At 43.7% G+C, this 21,174-nt stretch overlaps 1 protein-coding gene across 2 annotated transcripts in view; it reads right to left on the bottom strand.

Moving 5' to 3' along the window:
* DEPTOR (DEP domain containing MTOR interacting protein) overlaps positions 1 to 21,174 on the bottom strand; it is a 185,133-nt gene that overhangs the window by 11,108 nt on the left and 152,851 nt on the right. The window contains exon 9 of one of the 2 annotated variants that reach the window (XR_004673052.3): positions 3,968 to 4,038. The exons of the other annotated variant lie outside the window; for it this stretch is intronic. The gene's annotated coding sequence lies outside the window, so the exon portion shown is untranslated. The remainder of the gene's footprint in view (positions 1 to 3,967; positions 4,039 to 21,174) is intronic. 2 annotated transcript variants of the gene reach the window in all.

Here is a 21,174-nt window from a genome sequence, read left to right as displayed (position 1 = left end):
GAGCACATCTCTAGGGGTATAGAGGATCAGGTGAAGACCCTCTGTCACAGGTGTTCTGGAGAAAAAGCCCATGACATCTTGTACCAACTAGTGTGTGGAGAACTTAAATAAGATTTATTAGGTAGGTGCAAAAGCAATTGTGGTTTTGCAACTTTTAATTGCAAAAACTGCAGTTACTTTTGCACCAACCTAATAAATACCAGCATCTTTGCCTTCACGAAGCTTACAATTTAGTTTAGGAGGCAGAGTATCACAGGCAGGATCCTTTTCAAAATAGCAGGCAACCTCTCAATCAATTCAGTCATATATTGAAAAACCTAGTATTTCTCAAGTGCCGATCCAAGTACTTTACACACTTAATAAAAATTGTCCTAAAAGTCATATGGTGACCCATCTGTTGGTTTTTGGTTATCCAGCTTCATTTCACTACAGTTGACTTGATATTCTTTTCAGGTATCACCTTTCCTCTGCTGTGGGCAGTATGGATAGGAATGTCAACCAACATGCCCTGCCCTCCCCCTATTCACAGGGTCATCTGACCCTAAGCTTGGCCAATCAGACTCTGTCTCCTGGACCACTGACTGTGGAGCTGAGTAACACAGGAAAGTTCATTTGCTCTGGTATTTGGGTCCCCAAATCTGCCTTGGTTCCTGTCCTTTATCAAGCTTGGTTCTCCAGGCTAGGCACGGTGGCTCATGCCTGTAATCCCAGCACTTTGGGAAGCCAAGGCCGGTAGATCACCTGAGGTCAGGAGTTCAAGACCAGCCTGACCAACATGGTGAAACCCTGTCTCTACTAAATACAAAACATTAGCTGGGCATGGTGGTGCATGCCTGTAATTCCAGATACTTGCGAGGCTGAGGCAGGAGAATCACTTGAACCTGGGAGGCGGAGGTTGCAACAAGAGCAAAACCCCCATCTCAAAAAAAAATAAATAAAAATAGATAAAAAGCTTGGTTCTCTGGATCTGCCTTTGTTTTACATACTTAATATCTTTCTAATCAATTTCTTTTTTCTTTTTCTTTTTTTGTTAGGCTAGCTGATTTCTGTCACTAGCAACCCACCATCCCCAATGCAATCTCTTTTTTTAAGACAGAGTCTCACGTTGTCCCCCAGGCAAGAGTGCAGTGGCAGGATTTTGGCTCACTGCAACTTCCTACACCTGGGTTCAAACAATTCTCATGCCTCAGCCTCCCAAGTAGCTGGGATTACAGGCACACACCACCACGCCCAGCTAATTTTTGTATTTTTAGTAGAGACGGGGTTTCACCATGTTGGCGAGGCTGGTCTTGAACTCCTGACCTCAGGTGATCCACCCACCTCAGCCTCCCAAAGTGCTGGAATTACAGGCATGAACTACCATGCCTGGCCCCCAATGCAATCTTTATAAACAAGCTAAATGTCAGAGAGGTTAAATTATTTGCTCAAGTTCACACAACTAAGTGCTGCATCTGGAATCTGACCTCCAGGATACTCTACAGGCCTACATAAGAACAAATTTATAAAGTAAAATATGTATATGCAAGTTCTCAGGCATGCACAGAATAGTGGATGACAAACATTTCTTCTCTTTAACTTTTAAACAGTCCCTAGGGCCACTCAAATATCTTACGGTGTTGATGTTTAGCTTCTTTCAGCTTCTTAAGGTTTTTATTCAATTAAGGTTTTGGGTTTCTTTTTGTGTCACTAAAAACTCTGAATAATATGTAAACTTAGATACTTATTTCAAACTTTTTCCTTGAATAAGGCAAAAAATAATGCCTTCAAAACATTTATCATGTTAATATTCAAGGTAGTAATTTTAGATTTAGGCTGTTAGGGCCAGTCACGGTGGCTCATGCCTGTAAACCCAGCACTTTGAAAGGCTGAGGCAGGCAGATCACTTGAGGTCATGAGTTTGAGACCATGGGTGATGGGTGTACCAAAATCTCACAAATCACCACTAAAGAACTTACTTATGTAACCAAACACCACCTGCTCCCCAATTACCTATATAAATAAAAAATTAAAAAAAAAAAAAAGTTCTAGACCAGCCTGGCCAACATGGTGAAACCCAGTCTCCACTAAAAATACAAAAATTAGCCAGGCATGGTGGTACATACCTGTAATCCCAGCTACTCGGGAGGCTGAGGCAGGAGAATCACTTGGAATCTGGGAGGCAGAGGTTGCAGTGAGCCAAGATTGCACTACAGCACTCCAGCCTGAGCAACAGAGTGACACTCTGCCTCGATAAAATAAAATAAATTTTAAAATTAAAAAAATAAAAATAAAAAAATACGCTGGGCACAGTGCTCACACCTGTAATCCCAGCACTTTGGGAGGCCAAGGCAGGTGGATCATCTGAGGTCAGGAGTTCGAGACCAGGTTGACCCAACATGGTGAAACCCTGTCTCTACTAAAAATGCGAAAATTAGCCAGGCATGGTGGTGCATGCCTGTAATCCCAGCTACTTGGGAGGCTGAGGCAGGAGAATTGCTTGAACCTGGGAGGCGGAAGTTGCAATGAGCCGAGATAGTGTCATTGCACTACAGCCTGGGCAACAAGAGCAAAACTCGGTCTCAAAAATAAAAAATAAAATAAAAATAGATTTAGGCTGTTAGAAAAGACGTCATCTGTCCCTAAGTGGTCTGAACAACTGCTGTGGTTCCAGTAATTCCAACGTCCTGTTAGTAAAAATGTACAAAATGATCTAGAAATGTAGGTATTACTATGTAACATATTCAGTTATAATGAATTTTCATTTAACATCTATGGTACACTATGTGTTGCAAATCAACACACATTATGAGTAACCACAGGAAGCATTCAGCCTGGGGGAAATTATTTCTCCTCTGTATTCAAAAGCACACAGGCACAAACACAGAGAACGCGTGACTACCTCTGAATGGTGGGCGGCCACCTTAGGAACTTATTACCTTCTACTTGAGGTGGGGTTACTTAGATGCCACCCACTGGTGGTAACAAGAGTTCAAGTAAGGTTGCAATACTTTTTTTTTTCCTTATAATTATCTTTATCGGATCTGTTTCCAAAGATGGGATTGCATTTCCCTAGTTCTTGGAAAAGGGATCAATCATGAGCTCATATAACTGCTCTGTAACTCATCTCCCACAAGGAGGTAGTACCTTCACCTTCAAATGAAGGGATAAGGAGCAAATTCTTGAATGAAAAGGAAGAACAAAACTTTCACAAGTAATATGAAGCCTAGGTAAGTAATGTCTCCAAGCAAGTGGGCACTGGAGGAAAGTTCTAAGAACCGCTGGGTGCAGTGGCTCACGCCTGTAATCCCAGCACTTTGGGAGGCGAGGTGGGTGGATCACCTGAGATCATGAGTTCAAGACCAGCCTGGCCAACATGGTGAAACCCCGTCTCTGCCAAAAATACAAAAATCAGCTGGGCGTGGTGGTGCATGCCTGTAATCCCAGCTACTCTCGAGGCTGAGGCCCAAGAATTGCTTGAACCCAAGAGGCAGAGGTTGTAGTGAGCTGAGATGGCGCCACTGCACTCCAGCCTGGGTAACAGAGTGAGACCCTGTTTGAAGAATTTTAAAAAAAGTTATAAGAACCTAAGTTAGCCTTGTAAGAGTTAACAGGAAGCAGGAGGCAGGACTCAGCACATTTCAGGGTGTGATCAGGCTGGGATACATACCTAGGCTGAACTCCAGCCTTCCTCCTGATAGGAAGCCAAACTTACTAAATAATCTTGCCTACAATTCCTCTCCCTGCGCCAGTCCTGGCAGATGTACGATAATCCTCTGGATAGACTGAGTGCCCATGGGATTGTTCAATTGCACATTTGTTCTTATAGGCTGGCGTCCCATCACAATGATTCAATTGTTTAATCCAAAGTGGGAGTGAAGTTGGGGAGAAACACTACACCTATGATTACATAATTGTCTTCTCACTGTCATGGAAGTCTGTATTCACCAAGAAATTTGCATCCCAGAAATTGTTGCATTCATGTCAATACCTTCTTGTTTTTTTCTTTCTGATCTTGAAGGAGAATGAAGGATTGAAGGGGAAGTCTGCTTCTGACTATCCCTGAAAATAACATAAAACATTTAACAATACAGAGAAAGACTCAGACAGAAAAGAATGATAAGATACACACAAATAGATGTGGAAAATGACCAGGGAGAGCTGAGATCTGCTTAGTAGAGTAGGAAAGGCTGCCCGATTAAATGATACAGAAAGCAGAACAAGATGTTAAGTAGCAAGCCATTACTAAAATCTTAATCAAGTAGAGCACTCATTTGTGTTCTAGAGATCATCCTGATCCAACTCCCATAAAAAGTGGAATTCTTTCCTACACGTCCCTACTAGGTATCCAGCCCATCTCTCTGGAATACTTACGTTAGGAAATGCACCACTTAATGAGGAAGACTTTTGGAGTCCAGTTGCATATTAGAAGTTCTAGCTATGCATTTGTTTAACATTTGGGCCATTTTTCACTGCTCAATTGCTGAAGTGAAAAAGCACAACCAAATACAAAAAAAGTGGCTCTCAAACCATAGTGTAAATATGAGTCACCTTTGGGATCCCATTCTAAGTATGACTTCTCAGATCTTATCCAAGACCTACCAAATCAGACCCTCTGGAAGTATGTCCCAAGATTTGCAATTTCATTGAGCATATCAGGTGATTTGTGTACAGAACTACATTGAGAAACAGTGCCGATAATTATCTGCTAGGATTCTTTTTTTTTTTTTTTTTTTTTTGAGATGGAGTCTCACTTTGTCGCCCAGGCTGGAGTACAGTGGCGCGATCTCGGCTCACTGCAAGCTCCACCTCCCAGGTTCACGCCATTCTTCTGCCTCAGCCTCCCGAGTAGCTGGGACTACAGGCGCCCACCACCATGCCCGGCTAATTTTTTGTATTTTTAGTAGAGACGGGGTTTCACCATGTTAACCAGGATGGTCTTGATCTCCTGACCTCGTGATCTGCCCGCCTCCGCCTCCCAAAGTGCTGGGATTACAGGCATGAGCCACCAAGCTCAGCCCTGCTAGGATGTTTTCTACCAAAAGTTAGTTTAAATGCTCATCCCATACCTGCTAGTATTATAAGAGAACATTCTTTCACCATGAGCATTAACTGCCTCATGCAAGAAGAAGGCTGATGTTTTAGTTATTAAAATTATTACTTGCCTAAAGGTCGGGCATGGTGGCTCATGCCTGTAATACCAGAACTTTGGGAGGCCGAGGCAGGCGCATCACTTGGAGTCAGGAGTTCGAGACCAGCCTGGCCAACATGGTGAAACCCCATCTCTACTAAGAATACAAAAATTAGCCAGGCGTGGTGGCATGTGCCTGTAGTCCCAGCTACTTGGGAGGCTGAGGCACGAGAATTGCTTGAACCGAGAGGCAGAGACTGCAGTGAGGCGAGTTTGTGCCATTGCACTCCAGCCTGAGCAACAGAGCGAGACTCTGTCTCAAAAAACAAACAAAAAACAATAAAAGTATTACTTGATGAAAGTCTGTTTCATTTTTAGAGCCAAATTTTGCTATTTTTTAAACTTCAAAACTAATAATAATAATGATGGACAAAAATGACTAAGTTTAGAACCATTATCGGAGATAATAATCAGGCTCCTGAGAATAAGGACTCAGGCTTTTTGGCAGCCAAAATATCAAAAAGAAAAAGGCTGAGACTGAAGCAGAGCAACAAAAATCATGAGTAGATTAAGAAATATTTGAAAGCCGTTGAAATTTAGATTTTTGAAAGAAAAGTCATTATTTTGATTGTTCCTATTTCTTTAAACTTTGCTCCAAATCACACATCTGGCTTCCATAACATGACATCAGATTGTGAAAGCAATGTCATACACATTTAGATAAAGCACTATCTCCTTATAATTTGTTATTTCTCCTCTCTGTCCTATACCTGAGGAAGCCTAGCCATTGGGTCCATCCATGTCTTCGTCTGTTTGGGCCGCTACAACAAACATCAAATACCATAAACTGAGTGGCTTATAAACAATAAATAGTTACTTCTCCCATTTCTGGATCTTGGTTAAGCCCAAGATCAAGGTGCTGGCAGGTGTCTAGTGAGGGCTGCCTCTTTGTAGATGGCACCTTCTATGTCCTCACATGGTAGAAGGGGCAAGGAATCTCTTTCCAGCCACTTTCATAAGGGCACTAATCCCATTCATGAGTGCTCTGACTCAGTGACCTAATCATTTCCCAAAGGCCCCGCCTTCTAATACCTGATCACTTTGAGAGCTAGGATTTTAGCATATGAATTTGGAGGGGGTGTATACATTCAGACCATAGTAGTTCATATCCCCAGACTACTTCTTAGGTCACAACTTGCCAGTCAGCATGGGCAGTGCTATAATAGCTAATAAGAACATCTAACAATTTTCCAAAACTCTTTACATGTGTAATTTCATTAAAAATTCCCAACGCAGGTCCTGTTATTTTTATTTCCATCTCACGATTGAGGGGGTAGATTCAGAAAGTAAAGTAATTGGCCCAAGTTCACAGTGCTAGTAAGTGGTGAAACCAGGATCTGACTCGAAACTTGTACACTTAAGACCTCGGCTACTCTGCCCCCTGAGCAGTGGATAATCAGCTTCCCCCAAATAGGCACAGATACCACATAGATGAGCATCCTAGCCTGGTGTCTAAGCACCTCTTTTCTTTTCTTCTTATTTATTATTTGTTTATTTATTTCTCTTTTTTTTTTTTTTTTTTTTTTGAGATAGGGTCTCACTTTGTCACACAGGTTAGAGTACAGTGGTGTGATCTTGGCTCACTGAAACCTCTGCCTCCCAAGTTCAAGCTATATCCTCCCACCTCAGCCTCCTGAGTAGCTGGGACCACAGGTGTGTGCATTCATGCCAAGCTAAGTTTTGTAGAGACAGGATTTTGCCATGTTGCCCAGGCTGCTCTTGAACTCTTGAGCTCAGGCGATCCACCTGCCTTGGCCTCCCAAAGTGCTGGGATTACAGGCCTGAGCCTTTGTGCCAGGCTATAGTGAATTTCTTTTTTTTCTTTCTTCTTTTTTTTTTTTTTTTTTTTTTTTTGAGACAGACTCTCGCTCTGTCACCCAGGTTGGAGTGCAGTGGCACAATCTCAGCTCACTGCAACCTCTACTTCCTGGGTTCAAGCAATTCTCGTGCCTCAGCCTCCCTAGTAGCTGGGACTACAGGTGTGCACCATCACATCTGGCTAATTTTTTTGTATTTTAGTAGAGACAGGGGTTGCATCATGTTGCCCAGGCTGGTCTCGAACTCCTGGCCTCAAGCGATCCACCCGCCTTGGCCTCCCAAAGTGCTAGGATTATAGATGTGAGCCACCGGGCCCAGCAGAATTTCTTAAGAACACTGCATTTGACTTTTCCTTCCATCATGCCTGAAAATGGAATAATGCTCACTTGATAATCATCATTATCACCACCATTGCCAACACCATTGCCATCATCTTTATAGATGGAAGAAAATGATGGGGAATGTGACAGGGGCATTTTCACTCTTTTTACAATAACCTGGACTCATCTCTACAACTGGGCCATATCGGGCAGGGGCATATAGCTTCTTATCTTCAGCCAGAGTTCAAATAACAAATAACCATGTTTATTACAACCTAGAGGAGAAGGAGGAAGTTCCCTCCCCCTGTTGGCAGCCCCATTCTTCTGCTAGAGTGACACTAGGACGTAATAATAAGGTGAAGATTAGTGTCTCCTGGATGAAGAGTTTAAAGATTCCAGGTGGAACGATAACACATGAATATTAAGTGTATAATTACCCACGGTGACAATGCTTCAGCCAGCAAGCTCCCCCCACACACCATTTGTCACAGTGACTGATGGCATCACCTAATCTCTGCCTTTAACTGACATTACCAATTCCACTCACATTCCTTCTTTGTTGTTGCTGCAATCTTTGCTTCGTAATAGAAACAGGACAACAGAGGATTAAATAATTTACCATCTGTCTTCTGTAGGTGGGTGAGAAATTCGGTATGAGGCGATCAACACAACATGAATGTTACTATGTTCAAGGGGGGCACCCTTCACTTGCCTAGAAAGCTTGGCTTAACCATAGCAAAAATGAATTCCTTACGAAGTTTATCTTCGGCTGGGCGCAGTAGCTCATGCCTGTAATCCCAGCACTTTGGGAGGCCAAGACGGGTGGATCACAAGGTCAGGAGTTCGAGACCAGCCTGGCCAATATGGTGAAACCCCATCTCTACTAAAAATACAAAAATTAGCCAGGCATGGTGGTATGCACTTGTAGTCCCAGCTACTAGCAGGCTGAGGCAGAAGAATCGCTTGAACCCAGGAGGCGGAGGTTCCAGTGAGCCCAGATTGCACCACTGCACTCCAGCCTGTGTGACAGAGTGAGACTCCGTCTAAAAAAAAAAAAAAAAAAAAGAAGTTTATCTTCAGGAATACTCTCATTCTCTTCCTTCTTCTCTCCTCAGTGATGGTTCCCCCAAAGCTAAAGTTAAGTGTAGGGTAATGAAGAAAACACTGGATCAGGAGACTGGAGATAAGCTCTAGTCTCAGCCCTGGACTTCATGAGCTGAGTTGCTGTGAACATTCAACTTCACTTCTCAAAGTGTTCATTCTCCATCTGATAAATTGAGTAGAAAAAAAGTATACTTATTAGGAACTTTAAAGTATATTTCAGTTCATGGCTTGGTGCGGTGGCTCATGCCTGAAATCTCAGCACTTTGGGAGGCCAAGGTGGGCAGATCACTTGAGACCAGGAGTTTGAGACCAGCCTAGCCAACATGGTGAAACCCCATTTCTACTAAAAATAAAAAAGTTAGCCAGGCATGGTGGTGCACACCTGTAATCCCAGCTATTAGCCAGCCACTCAGGAGGCTGAGACACAAGACTCACTTAATCAGGGAGGCGGAGGCTGCAGTGAGCTGATATTGCACCACTCACTCCAGCCTGGGCAACACAGTGAGGCCCTGTCTCAAAAAAAAAAAAAAAAAAGTATATTTCAGTTCTTAAATTTTATGTTAGAAAAATAACTTCTACTTGTTAGTGATTGAAAAACCCAGTTACTATTAACAACAACCAACAACTTTGGTTTACTGTTTACAAGAACCAGACCAGGCATTTGCTTATATTACATTTGTAAAGAAAACACTCTTCTTGGATATGTAAACTGAGGTTCAGAACAGTAGAAATGAAAGAATGTAAGAAGAGAGTCTCTCTCATGCCCACAAACAGACAAAAAAGCTAAAAGATATATCATAAAGCTATATTCTTTTAGGACAGTGTAGTATTGGTATAGACAGATAGACAAATATAACAAAATTGAAAAATCCAGAAACTAAACCCCATACACAGACACTTGACTTATGATAAAGGGAGCTGCAGAAGAGACCTTTTATAACGATAAAAGGTCCAATCCATGAGAAGGATATGAAAATTAAAAACATACATGCACCCAACAAAAAAGCCCTAAATTACGTGAAACAAAACTCACAGAATCCAAGAGATAAACAAGTATTTTGACAATAATAGTTTGGTCCTACTTTCAATAAAGCATAGGACAGCTAGGCAGAAGATCACTCTAAATATATTATGTACATATACATAATCTATGACCAGTAATTCCACTCCTAAATATGTACTCAATACTACAACTATATCATACTTAATTCACGTAAAGTTCAAGAGTATACAAATAATCTATGGTCTTAGAATTTTCTTGGTAGTGGTTACAATAGCAGTTCATTTTGTTTTTTGTTTGTTTGTTTGTTTGTTTGTTTTAGATGGAGTCTTGCTCTATCGCCCAGGCTGGAGTGCAGTGGCAAAATCTCAGCTCACTGCAACCTCCACCTCCCTGGTTCAAGGGATTCTCCTGCCTCAACCTCCCAAGTAGCTGAGATTACAGGCACCTGCCACTACACCCAGTTAATTTTTGTATTTTTGTAGAGATGGCGTTTCACCATGTTGGCCAGGCTGGTCTCGAACTCCTAACTTCAGGTGATCCACCCATCTTGGCCTCCCAAAGTGCTGGGATTACAGGCGTGAGCCACCACGACCGGCCTAGCAGTTCACTTTGTAATAACTGGAGCTGTGTATAAATAATTTGTACATTTTCTATATAGTTCAATAAAAAATTGCTTTAACTCCCACCTTTACAATTTATTAGTTGTATGACTTTGGGCAAGTTAGAAATTCTCTGAGTTATAATTTACTCATCTGTAAAATGGGGATCAAGTTTATTATGAGGATCAACTCTAATTAAGTACTAATCCCAGTGTTTACTACCACTGAATGTTAAATAAATATTGGTTTTCCTCTTCCATCCTTCCCCATGCACAATCCCTGTTCCCCAAAACGGCCAAGATGATACAAATTGTTGAAAGGCAGACAAACCATTGCATGGGTCCATACCCAGAAAAGCCTGTTGGGATTCTGTCTTGGAAATGGCAATAGGTGTTAAGTGATGATGTTATTCATTCAGATCACAAAGGAAAAATTAAAATAAAAACAAAAACCAACACAAGGTATGAGAGAGAATTTGCTTCAATCTAAGAGAACCTCCCAAGGACAGAGAATCCAGAAGCTACTATAAACAATCAGCATACTTTTAAAGGAAACAGAGCAGTCAAATTCCGTTAAGGAATCTCTGATCTTGACCATAAGGTATCCACATTAACCAAGTTGCTTTAGAACTGAAACAGCTGTACAGTGTAACTAGACTCCTGGATGGTCCTTCACCAAAATATTAGACAGAGATGTAAACTGAGTCAAGATTGGCTTGTATCTAGGAATTCCTTACATCTTTATAATGTTTCATATTCATGAAAACACTCACATTCAGCAAGGACACTACTTAGGAGTTTTGGATACTGCTGTAGGAAATAAGTTATGTGTTTGTGTCTAGTGCACACAGCCCTGACAGCAGGACACTGTTCCTGGAAGAAAAAAAAAGTAGAAGAAAAGAAAACTTGCAGCTGTATGTTCAGTCCCATAAATCTCTCCACCAAGTATGCAACTGGCTGCGGAGTGACTGTGTGGGAGGAGGCAGGGATCCAGTTCTTGGACAAACACAGAATTCTCTCCAGAGAACTAGTCTTCCTCTAAGCTTTATGCATTTTAAGCATGCTATAGGGCTATGCGGTGCCCCCAAAGAAGAGACTGTGCAATTGACCTTGAAATAAAGCCAACCATATGTAAGAATGACTAACTTTCACAATAAGACAACAACAAGTAGCATTAAAGCATTTTTGTTTCAAATTGAGAAGTTTGTAATGCCTGCTGGTCTCATACAGAATCTGCCCCCTTTCAGCCCCAATCAATCAAAGCTCTGTTCAAGATCTAGGCTCCCTCTTGGTACGCTCTGCTCAGCAGAGTGGGTCAATCACAGGGTGATTGTGGTGTACATAAAAGAGGGGTAGGTATGGGGAACCCTGGTTCAGTCCATACATACTGGATTCCCAAAGTTAGGGCAAAAACTTGCCTTCCTGGGGATTCTCTCTAGAGGCATAGATCAGGCTGAAAGGAGAATTTGTGACTGACACTGATGTCACCTTCCCATCGGCAGCTCATGACAGCTCTAGAAACAATTCCAAGGGCCGCTTGCATTAAGGACAGACAGCATTCTCTCTATCTGGTGGTTTCTGAATGTTATAAGAAGTGTTCAGTTGCATGGCCAGGCCCAGTGGCTCATGCCTGTAATCCCAGCACTTTGGAAGGCCGAGGCAGGTGGATCACCTGAGATCAGGAGTTCGAAACCAGCCTGGCCAACATGGCGAAACCCCATCTCTACTAAAAATAGAAAAATTAGCTGGGCATGATGGTGGGCACCTGTTATCTCAGCTACTTGGGAGGCTGAGGCACGAGAATCACTTGAACCTGGGAGGCGGAGGTTGCAGTGAACCAAGATTGCACCAATGCACTCCAGTTGCTGAAAAGAAGGCAACATTTACACACTATAACCACAAGATTCTGTGGACTCCCTCCTTTACCACTGAAGGAAAGGTATCTATCACCTAAGAACAAATTCTCACTCTTACATTCCTACACTCCCATACAAAATTTGCTTTTACTGTGGATATAGGAAGTTCTTTAGAATACCCTGTATAATTTTGAATGGGATGGGAAGGAGGGGTTCCAACAACAAGAGACACATTCTTTTCTTTCTTTCTTTCTTTCTTTTCTGGGCAGGGTCTCACTCTGTCTCACAGGCTGGAGTGTAGTGATGCCATCTCCGCTCACTGCAACCTCTGCCTCCCAGGTTCAAGCGATCCTCCCACCTCAGCCTCCTGAGTAGCTGGGACTACAAGCATGCACCACCATGCCTGGCTAATTTTTTTATTTTTTGTAGAGACAGGGTTTTGCCATGTTGCCCAGGCTAGTCTCAAATTCCTGGATTCAAGTGATCTGCCTGCCTCGGTCTCCCAAAGTGCTAGAATTCCAGGCATGAGCCACTGTGCCTGGCCAAGAGACACAGTCTTAACACATACATCACTCCCACACAAGCTTATAGCAAAGAGGAAAGAGATTCCACAAGGACAAACTTCCTCCCTGATATTACATTTTTTCCTCCGTAAGAATCTTTTGCCCAATTATCTGTTTGGCTTTAATAAATGTTTATCAATAACTATTCAACACCCAGAAATTATTTTTCTTTTTTCCAGATTATGCCAAAAATGCAAAATTAATATAACAAAGGTTTTAAAAGATTAAGTACTAAACAAGATGCAGTATTAAAGTTACTAATCATAGCCGGGCACAGTGACTCACGCCTATAATCCCAGCACTTTGGGAGGCCAAGGCGGGTGGATCACTTGAGGTCAGGAGTTCAAGACCAGGCTGGCCAACATGGAGAAACCCCATCGCTACTAAAAATACAAAACAATTAGTCAGGTACGGTGGCCGGCACCTGTAATCCCAGCTACTTGGGAGGCTGAGGCAGGAGAATTGCTTGAACCCTGGAGGTGGACATTGCAGTGAGCTGAGATTGCGCCACTGCACTCCAGCCTGGGCAGCAGAGCAAGACTCCATCTCAAAAAAAAAAAAAAAAAGAAAGAAAAAGAAAAAAAAAGTTACTAATCATGCAACTAATCACATTACAGCTTTGTTTTTATAAACGCAATGCATTTTTTCATATTTATATTTCATTCATAGGGGGTGATTTAGGATGTGTTGGTGACATTATCTAACCTGTAAGGGTGAGTCAACATATCCGATTCTCCTTATTCTTCCTCCAAGGTGGCGCTGCTCTGATCTCAGCTAAGAATACAATGTGTGTGTGTGTGTGTACGTGTGTGTGTGTGTGTGTGTGTGTACATGCTTTGCAGAGACACACAGTTATACCACTATCTTGTTGGTAGTGTTTTGGTGGGAAAAGTAAGAGGATTATAAATAGGACTGAGCATGGAGCAACCTCTTTTTGGGTGTGATGAGATCGGGACTAAGCAACCTTCAACATCCTTTGCTGGATGCCCCCAGGGGAGAGAGCCAAGTAGCTGGTTTCTGCTCCAGAGCCCCTTTGTCTCACTCTGTCACCCAGACTGGAGTGCAATAGTGTGACCTCGGCTCACTGCAGCCTCCACCTCCTGAGTTCAAACAAGTGTCCTGCTTCAGCCCCCAGTGGAGCTGGGATTACAGGCGTGAGTCACCCGCCCCTTCATTTGTCTACCAGTACATAGCCATATTCAGGACCAAGCAAGTTGTGGGACAGGGATTGGGGTTGCCAATCAAGCTACTCAGGACTGACTCAGTTCAAGAAGTCACCCTAAAGGCTTAAGAGAGTGCTCCATACTGACTTGACTAAAGATTGGCAGTAAATCCTTGCCTGGCAATTAAAACGTGGATGTGGGCCAGTGAGTCATCTGTGTCTTGTCATCTTTAGGAGCCTAGCACACCAGTCAGAGAAATCTATGGATTTGGAGATTGAGATCCCTCCAAATCTTCATTCCTAGAGAACATCTAACCTCTGGCAGAGTGAAAAACATTTTGCCATATCAGCCTGATGGAAAGCTGAGGATCAGAAAAGTCAGGTAATATCACACATTTGAAGGGTGCTGTGATATAATGAAAAGACCAAGGGCTCTGGAGCCAGACAGACCTGGGCTAGCTTGGCTTCTGGCTCTGCCATGTAGTTACACAACAAGAGGCTGTGACTCAAACTCTTTTGGCCTCAACTATAAAATATAGCTCACAGCTAGACACAGTTGCTCACACCTGTAAACCCAGCACTTTGGGAGGCAGAGGTGGGTGGAACACCTGAGGTTAGGAGTTCGAGGCCAGCCTGACCAATATGGTGAAACCCTGTCTCTACTAAAAATACAAAATTAGCTGGGCGTGGTAGTGCATGTCTGTGATCCCAACTCCATGGAAGGCTGAGGCAGGAGAATTGCTTGAACCTGGGAGGCAGAGGTTGCAGTAAGTTGAAATCGCATCATTGCACTCCAGCCTGGGCAACAAGAGTGAAATTTTGTCTCAAAAAAAAAAAAAAAAAAAAAAAAAAAAAAAAGAATTCCATATCCAGTAGCATGTATTAGGTATGATACTCACCAAAAGCTCTCTAGCCCCCTTATCAGCCCATCCTCACTTCTCTTTTACTGGATGACTCTCACATTCATTCTCCCCATTCCTGGCTCACACTTGCACCAAGCACATTTTCTGGACCAGTTACGAGGAAGAACATGAATCAAATAAGAAGGTGGAGCTTTTTGGTGTCAACTTGGCCAAACCAGAGCTACATTTTTCAGATTCCCTTTCCTGCACAGTTCCAGATTCAAGCTGGCCAGAAAGAATTTTCCATAATACCTGGAAGGTGGAAGTGAAGCAGCCACCATGGCTGTTCACTCGTGGCTGTTATGGTTAAATGTAGTGAGAGGTAGACGCAGAGGTGCTGAAGGATTTCAGCTCGGCTTTGCTCTCCATTGCTCCACATGCAGTTCTGCTCCCCAGCTGATGGCCCTACCAACCAACAGTGGACTCAAGGCCCCCACCAGCCAACAAGGTCACAGCCTTCATCACCAGCTTCACTTGTGGTCCCACTCGGGAACCTTCAGGAATGAAAGTTAGTGTTGGCTGGGTGTGGTAACTCACGCCTGTAATCCCAGCACTTTGGGAGGCAGAGGCAGACAGATCATTTGAGGTCAGGAGTTTGAGACCAACCTGGCCAATGTGGTGAAACCTCATCTCTACTAAAAATACAAAAAATTAACTGGGAATGGTGTCAGGCACCTTTTAAGCCCAGCTACTCGGGAGGCTGAGGCAGAAGAATTGCTTGAACCTAGGAGGCGGAGGTTGCAGTGAGCCAAGATCGTGCCACTGCTCTCCAACCTGGGTGACAGAGCAAGACTTTGTCTCAAAAAAAAAAAAAAAAAAAAGAAAGTTAGTGTCATATAAGAATGAAGTTTTGGAAAGTATAAGTAACTGAAGTGCTTGCTGAGGGCTCAGGGAATATGGAATAAATATTAGAAAAGGAAGTTATTAATACAGAGGCTAGATGCTGATGGGTTACAACCTGTTCTCTGAAGTGAGAGGTAAAGGCAGAAGTGCTGTTAGTTTCCAAGTTGTTCTCACTCTCCCGCACTCTGTGTCCAGCTCTTCATCCCAACTGCCAGCCCTGCTAACAGGGAGAAGCCTCAGCTCACCACCAGGTCCTTTCCTTTTCCCAGACTGGTAAAAAAGGACTCATCCCTCAGACTTGAGACAGAGGATGAAAGAGCCAGAACTCAAGTCACAGCGGTGGGAATTGAAAGGAGGCATAAAAAATGGAAGCTCCCCAGGTTTGAGCAGGGAGGCTGAGGAGACAAGAGATCTCCCAGTATCAAGGCTGCCTAATTTGAAGAAAAATGTTGGCAATGATGGAAATGGGGGAGGGGATTAACAGGAGAAGGAAGTTTAAGGCAAAGATGAGTAGAGACTTAGAGGCATCACTGTGTTGATGAGATGTGCTGGCACTGGTGTCTGGGATGGGATGGAATATGGGCAGGAGCTCTGAGGAAGCATGGGGTGCAGTCAGCTTTGGGAGGTGATGGATAAAATGGAAGGGATGGGCATGAAATCCTTACAGCACGATGGAGCACATAAGTAAATGCAAATATGCATTTTATTATTATTATTATTATTTTGAGACGGAGTCTTACTCTGTCACCCAGGCTGGAGTGCAGTGGCACAATCTTGGGTCACTGCAACCTCCACCTCCCGGATTCAAGCGATTCTCCTGCCTCAGCTTCTCAAGTAGCTGGGATTACAGGTGCACGCCACCACACTTGGCTAATTTTTGAATTTTTAGTAGAGACGGTTTCACCATGTTGCCTAGGCTGGTCTTGAACTCCTGACCTCAGGTGATCCACCCACCTTGGCCTCCCAAAGTGCTGGGATTACAAGCATGAGCCACTGTGCCTGGCTTTTAAAAATAATTTTTTGTAGAGATGGGGTCTCACTATGTTGCCCAGGTTGGTCTGAAACTCCTGAGGCTCAGGTGATCCTCCCACCTTGGGCCCCCAAAGTACTGGGATTACAGGCATGAGTCACTGTGCCTCACTAGTATTTTTAAAGTAAACTTTATTTTTTAAGATAGTTTTAGGTTCATAGCAAAATTGAGAGGAAGCTATAGGACTTCCCATATGCCTCCTGCCCCACATAGGCACGGTATCGCCCAATATCAACACCCCCTACCTGAGTGGTACATTTGTTACAACTGATGAACCTGGAGGTTGCAGTGAGCTTAGGTCAAGCCACCGCACTCTAGCCTGGGTGACAGAGCGAGACCCTGTCTCAACAACAAAGAAATTGATGAGGCTGGGCATGGCGGCTTACACCGGTAATCCCAGCACAAGGCGAGTGCATTACTTGAGGTCAGGAGTTAGAGATCAGCCTGGCCCACATGGTGAAATCCTATCTCTACTAAAAATACAAAAATTAGCTGGGTGTGGTGGCACGCCTCTAATCCTAGCTACTGGGGAGTCTGAGGCATGAGAATTGCTTGAAACAAGGAGGCGGAGGTTGCAGTGAACCAAGATCACACCACTGCACTCCAGCCTAGGCAACACAGTGAGACTCCAGCTAAAAAAAACAAAAAAAAAAACAAAAAAAAAACAAAAAACTGATGAACCTACACAATACATCATTATCACCCAGAGTCTATGGTTTACACTGGGGTCACTCTTAGTGTCGCACATGCTATGGCTCTGGTTAAATGTATAATGACCTGTACCCACCATTATAGTATCAGACAGAGTAGTGTCCCTGCCCTAAACATTCAAACAGGTACTATTTTTAGTAATTTCTTTTAATACATATCCTATTTCCACAATATCAGAAATAACGGAAGAGAAAGGACATTTGACTCCTGCAGGATTGGAGACACTAAAGTCTGTTCTCCGCAGATACATCACAGCCCAGGATTCCAGCTTACACAGATGAGGGTCCGCCATGGTACTTGGCCTACCCTGGCTTGGCCAAGGCAGGGGACACCCATGCACCCCCAGGCTTACGAGGATATGGTTTGTGCCTGGTCCTGATTACTCTGGCTCTAAAAAGTGAAACTTGATCTCATTAACCCAGCTGTGGGTACATGCAGGCAGTCACCCCACCCAGAGCACAGGGCAGTTAAGGCCCCAGCGATCAGCAATTACACAGCTGGCCACATCTGGCCATGATAAAGACAGCTTTCTCCTCAGAGATGCAGAGGGCCTCTCTGGGCCTCCCTTATGCAGATAGCTGGCATTCTGCACTCTCTCCAGGCCCATTTAACACCCTGCTCTGTGAACTTTTCACCAGTCAGCACAAACTCCTGCCAAAATGGACTGGATATGGGTCTAGGTATTATGGAGAGGGGTGGGGAGAAGGAAACATTTTCTTTTCAGCAGAAAAAAATCCATATTTTAAAACTTGGCTGGGTGCGGTGGCTTACACCTGTAATCCCAGCACTTTGGGAGGCCGAGGTGGGTGGATCACCTGAGGTCAAGAATTCAAGACCAGCCTGATCAATATGGTGAAACCCTATCTCTACTCAAAACACAAAAGTTAGCCAGGCATGGTGGTGTGCGCCTATAGTCCCAGCTATTTCAGTGGCTGAGACAGGAGAATCACTTGAACCAAGGAGATAGAGGTTGCAGTGAGCCGAGATCATGCCACTGTACTCCAGCCTGGGTGACAGAGTGAGACTCCGTCTCAATAAATACATAAATAAATAAAATAAAACTCAAGACTCAAAGCATATTTGAATTAATAAGATATTGCCCTCCTTGAACCTTCCTCAGGATAGTATGAAGGATATTTTCCTGTTCTTTAAAAAAGTGTCCGTTGCTCAAAGAGAACAGTAGAGGCTTTCTAGGATACAAGACCAAAGCTATTCATGGGTACCTTCACTAGGTATGGTACATGAAACAAGAGCTATGTTTTACATTGGCAGTTAGACGGGCCAGGTGTCTTGCATGTCACATGGCACAAGTATGACAATTCAAAGTAACCAAGATGAGTGCATGAGCAATATTGATTTTTTTTTTTTTTTAGATGGAGTTTTGCTCTTGTTGCCCAGGCTGGAGTGCAATGGTGCGATCTCAGCTCACTACAACCTCTGCCTCCCAGGTTCAAGCGATTTTCCTATTTCAGCCTCCCAAGTAGGCACATGCCATCACGTCTGGCTAGTTTTTGTATTTTTAGTAGAGACGGGGTTTCACCATATTGGTCAGGCTGGTCTCGAACTCCTGACCTCAGGTGATCCTCCTGCCTTGGCCTCCCAAAATGCTGGGATTACAGGCAGGAGCCACTGTGCCCGGCTGCAATACTTAATTTTAAAAAACCATTTTTAGATTTGGAGGGGCTGGGCACGGTGGTTCATGCCTATAATCCTAGCACTTTGGGAGGCCAAGTTGGGTGGATCATTTGAGGTCAGGAGTTCGAAACCAGCCTGGCCAACATGGTGAAACCCATCTCTATTAAAAACACACAAAAAATGAGCTGGGTGTGGTGGCAGGCGCCTGTAATCCCTGCTACTTGGGAGGCTGAGGCAGGAGAATTGCTTGATTCACTGGAAGGGGGAGGTTGCAGTGAGCCGAGATCGTGCCTTGCACTCCAGCCTGGGTGACAGAGAGAGACTCCGTCTCAGGAAAAAAAAAAAAAAAAAAAAAAGATTTGGAGCTGTTTCTTTGCTTGGTTTGCTCCAAGAAAATTTTTACATCAAGTGGAGCTAATAAATTCCCAAATGTGTGTGTAAATGATACTGTGCAAAGAAATACTGCAATGTCAAAAGTACGTCATTTAGGCCAGCCGTAGTGGCTCATGTCTGTAATCCCAGCACTTCGGAAGGCCGAGGTGGGCGGCTCATTTGAGGTCAGGAGTTCAAGACCAGCCTGGCCAACATGGTGAAACCTCATCTCTACTAACAGTACCAAAAAACATTAGCTGGCCGTGGTGGCACATGCCTGTAATCTCAGCTCCTTGGGAGGGTGAGGCAGGAGAATCGCTTGAACCTGGGAGGTGGAGGTTGCAGTGAGCCAAGATCATGCCACTGCATGCCAGCCTGGGTGACAGAGCAAGACTCCATCTCCAGGAAAAAAAAAGAAAAAAAAAGTACATCATCTAAATGCCTTCACAATATATTTCATAAACAAACTGTGGAACACCACCTTCCATTTGAATTTGAGGCATGAAAATCAATGCAGCCCTTTATCCAACAACATGACCGGATTACGCAGCATCATATCCATCTTTAAGAGGTCTGAGCCAGTAGGCTGTCTCTAAGCTCCATTTTAAAATTGCCTGGGAGTTTCCAAACCGTGCTGATGTCTGAGCCTTACTCTAGACCAACTGAGTCTGTATCTTTGGGTATTTTCTAGGAGTTTCCCAGGTGATTCCGACATGTAGTAAAAGTTGAGAAAATCTAGTCTGGGCATTCACTCAAGAATCTCTGTGTTCTTGTTTATGCTTGTTTTAAATAAGAGGATTCTATTCCAGCCCAGTACCTGAAAATGGAATTCATGGCATGAGAGAGTTAGAATTTACTCTTTTTTTTTTTTTTTGAGCTGGAGTCTCACTCCCATTGCGCAGGCTGGAGTGCAGTGGTGCAATCTCGGCTCACTGCAACCTCCACCTCCCGAGTTCCAGTGATTCTCCTTCCTCAGCCTCCCGAGTAGCTGGGATTACAGGCATGCACCACCACACCCAGCTAATTTTTGTATTTTTAGTAGAGATGAGGTTTCACCATGTTGGCCAGGCTGGTCTCAAACTCCTGACCTCAGGTGATCCACCCGCCTCTCCCTCCCAAAATGCCAGGATTACAGGTGTGAACCACTGAGCCCGGCCTAGAATTTACTCTTAACTTGGTCCTGAACAACCTCTTTGGGTCTCCATCATCTTACATGTGAAACTGAGTTGGTAGTACTTACTCACCTCTATTTCAGAAAGTTGGGAAAATACAATGAGAAATGTGACATCCTCTGACAAATATTTTACAAAAGAAAGGCATTATTATTATTATTATTATTTTATTTTTATTTTTTTGAGATGGAGTTTCACTCTTCTTGCCCAGGCTGGAGTGCAATGGCACAATCTCGGCTCACCGCAACCTCCGTCTCCCAGGTTCAAGCGATTCTCCTGCCTCAGCCTCCCGAGTAGCTGGGATTACAGGCATGCATCACCACACCCCACTAATTTTTTATTTCTAATAGAGATGGGGTTTCTCCATGTTGGCCAGGCTGGTGTTGAACTCCCGACCTCAGGTGATCCACCCACCTCGGTCTCCCAAAGTGCTGGGATTATAGGCGTGAGCCACCACACCCGGTAGGCATTACTATTATTAAGAACAGTTGAATATAATATAAACTTTAAAAAGTCTAGATCATATTAGTCTCTGAAACAGCTATGATAGTAGAAGTGGAACAGAGGACAGAGAAGGGATGGAAAATTTATATTATGAGTGCCCAATGGGCCAAGCCCTGAAGTGAGTCTATTTCATACAACTTACTTAACAGCATGGTCAGGAGTGACCAGATTCCACTTCTGTTTATCTCAGTTGACCCTGGATAAGTCATTTCAATTCTGGGCCTTACTTTCCTTACCTATAAAATTAGGATGCTTGGCGGGGTGCAGTGACTCATGCCTGTAATCTCAGCACTTTGGGAGGCTGAGGTGGGTGGATCACCCGAGGTCAGGAGTTCGACACCAGCCTGTCCAACATGGTGAAACCCTGTCTCTACTAAAAATACAAAAATTAGCCAGGCATGTTAGTGGATACCT

The sequence above is a fragment of the Pan paniscus genome, chromosome 7 (genome assembly GCF_029289425.2).
Source record: "Pan paniscus chromosome 7, NHGRI_mPanPan1-v2.0_pri, whole genome shotgun sequence".
Taxonomy (NCBI): domain Eukaryota; kingdom Metazoa; phylum Chordata; class Mammalia; order Primates; family Hominidae; genus Pan; species Pan paniscus.
The sequence above is the reverse complement of the archived record's forward strand: the minus strand, read 5'-3'. Positions and strand labels throughout refer to the sequence as shown.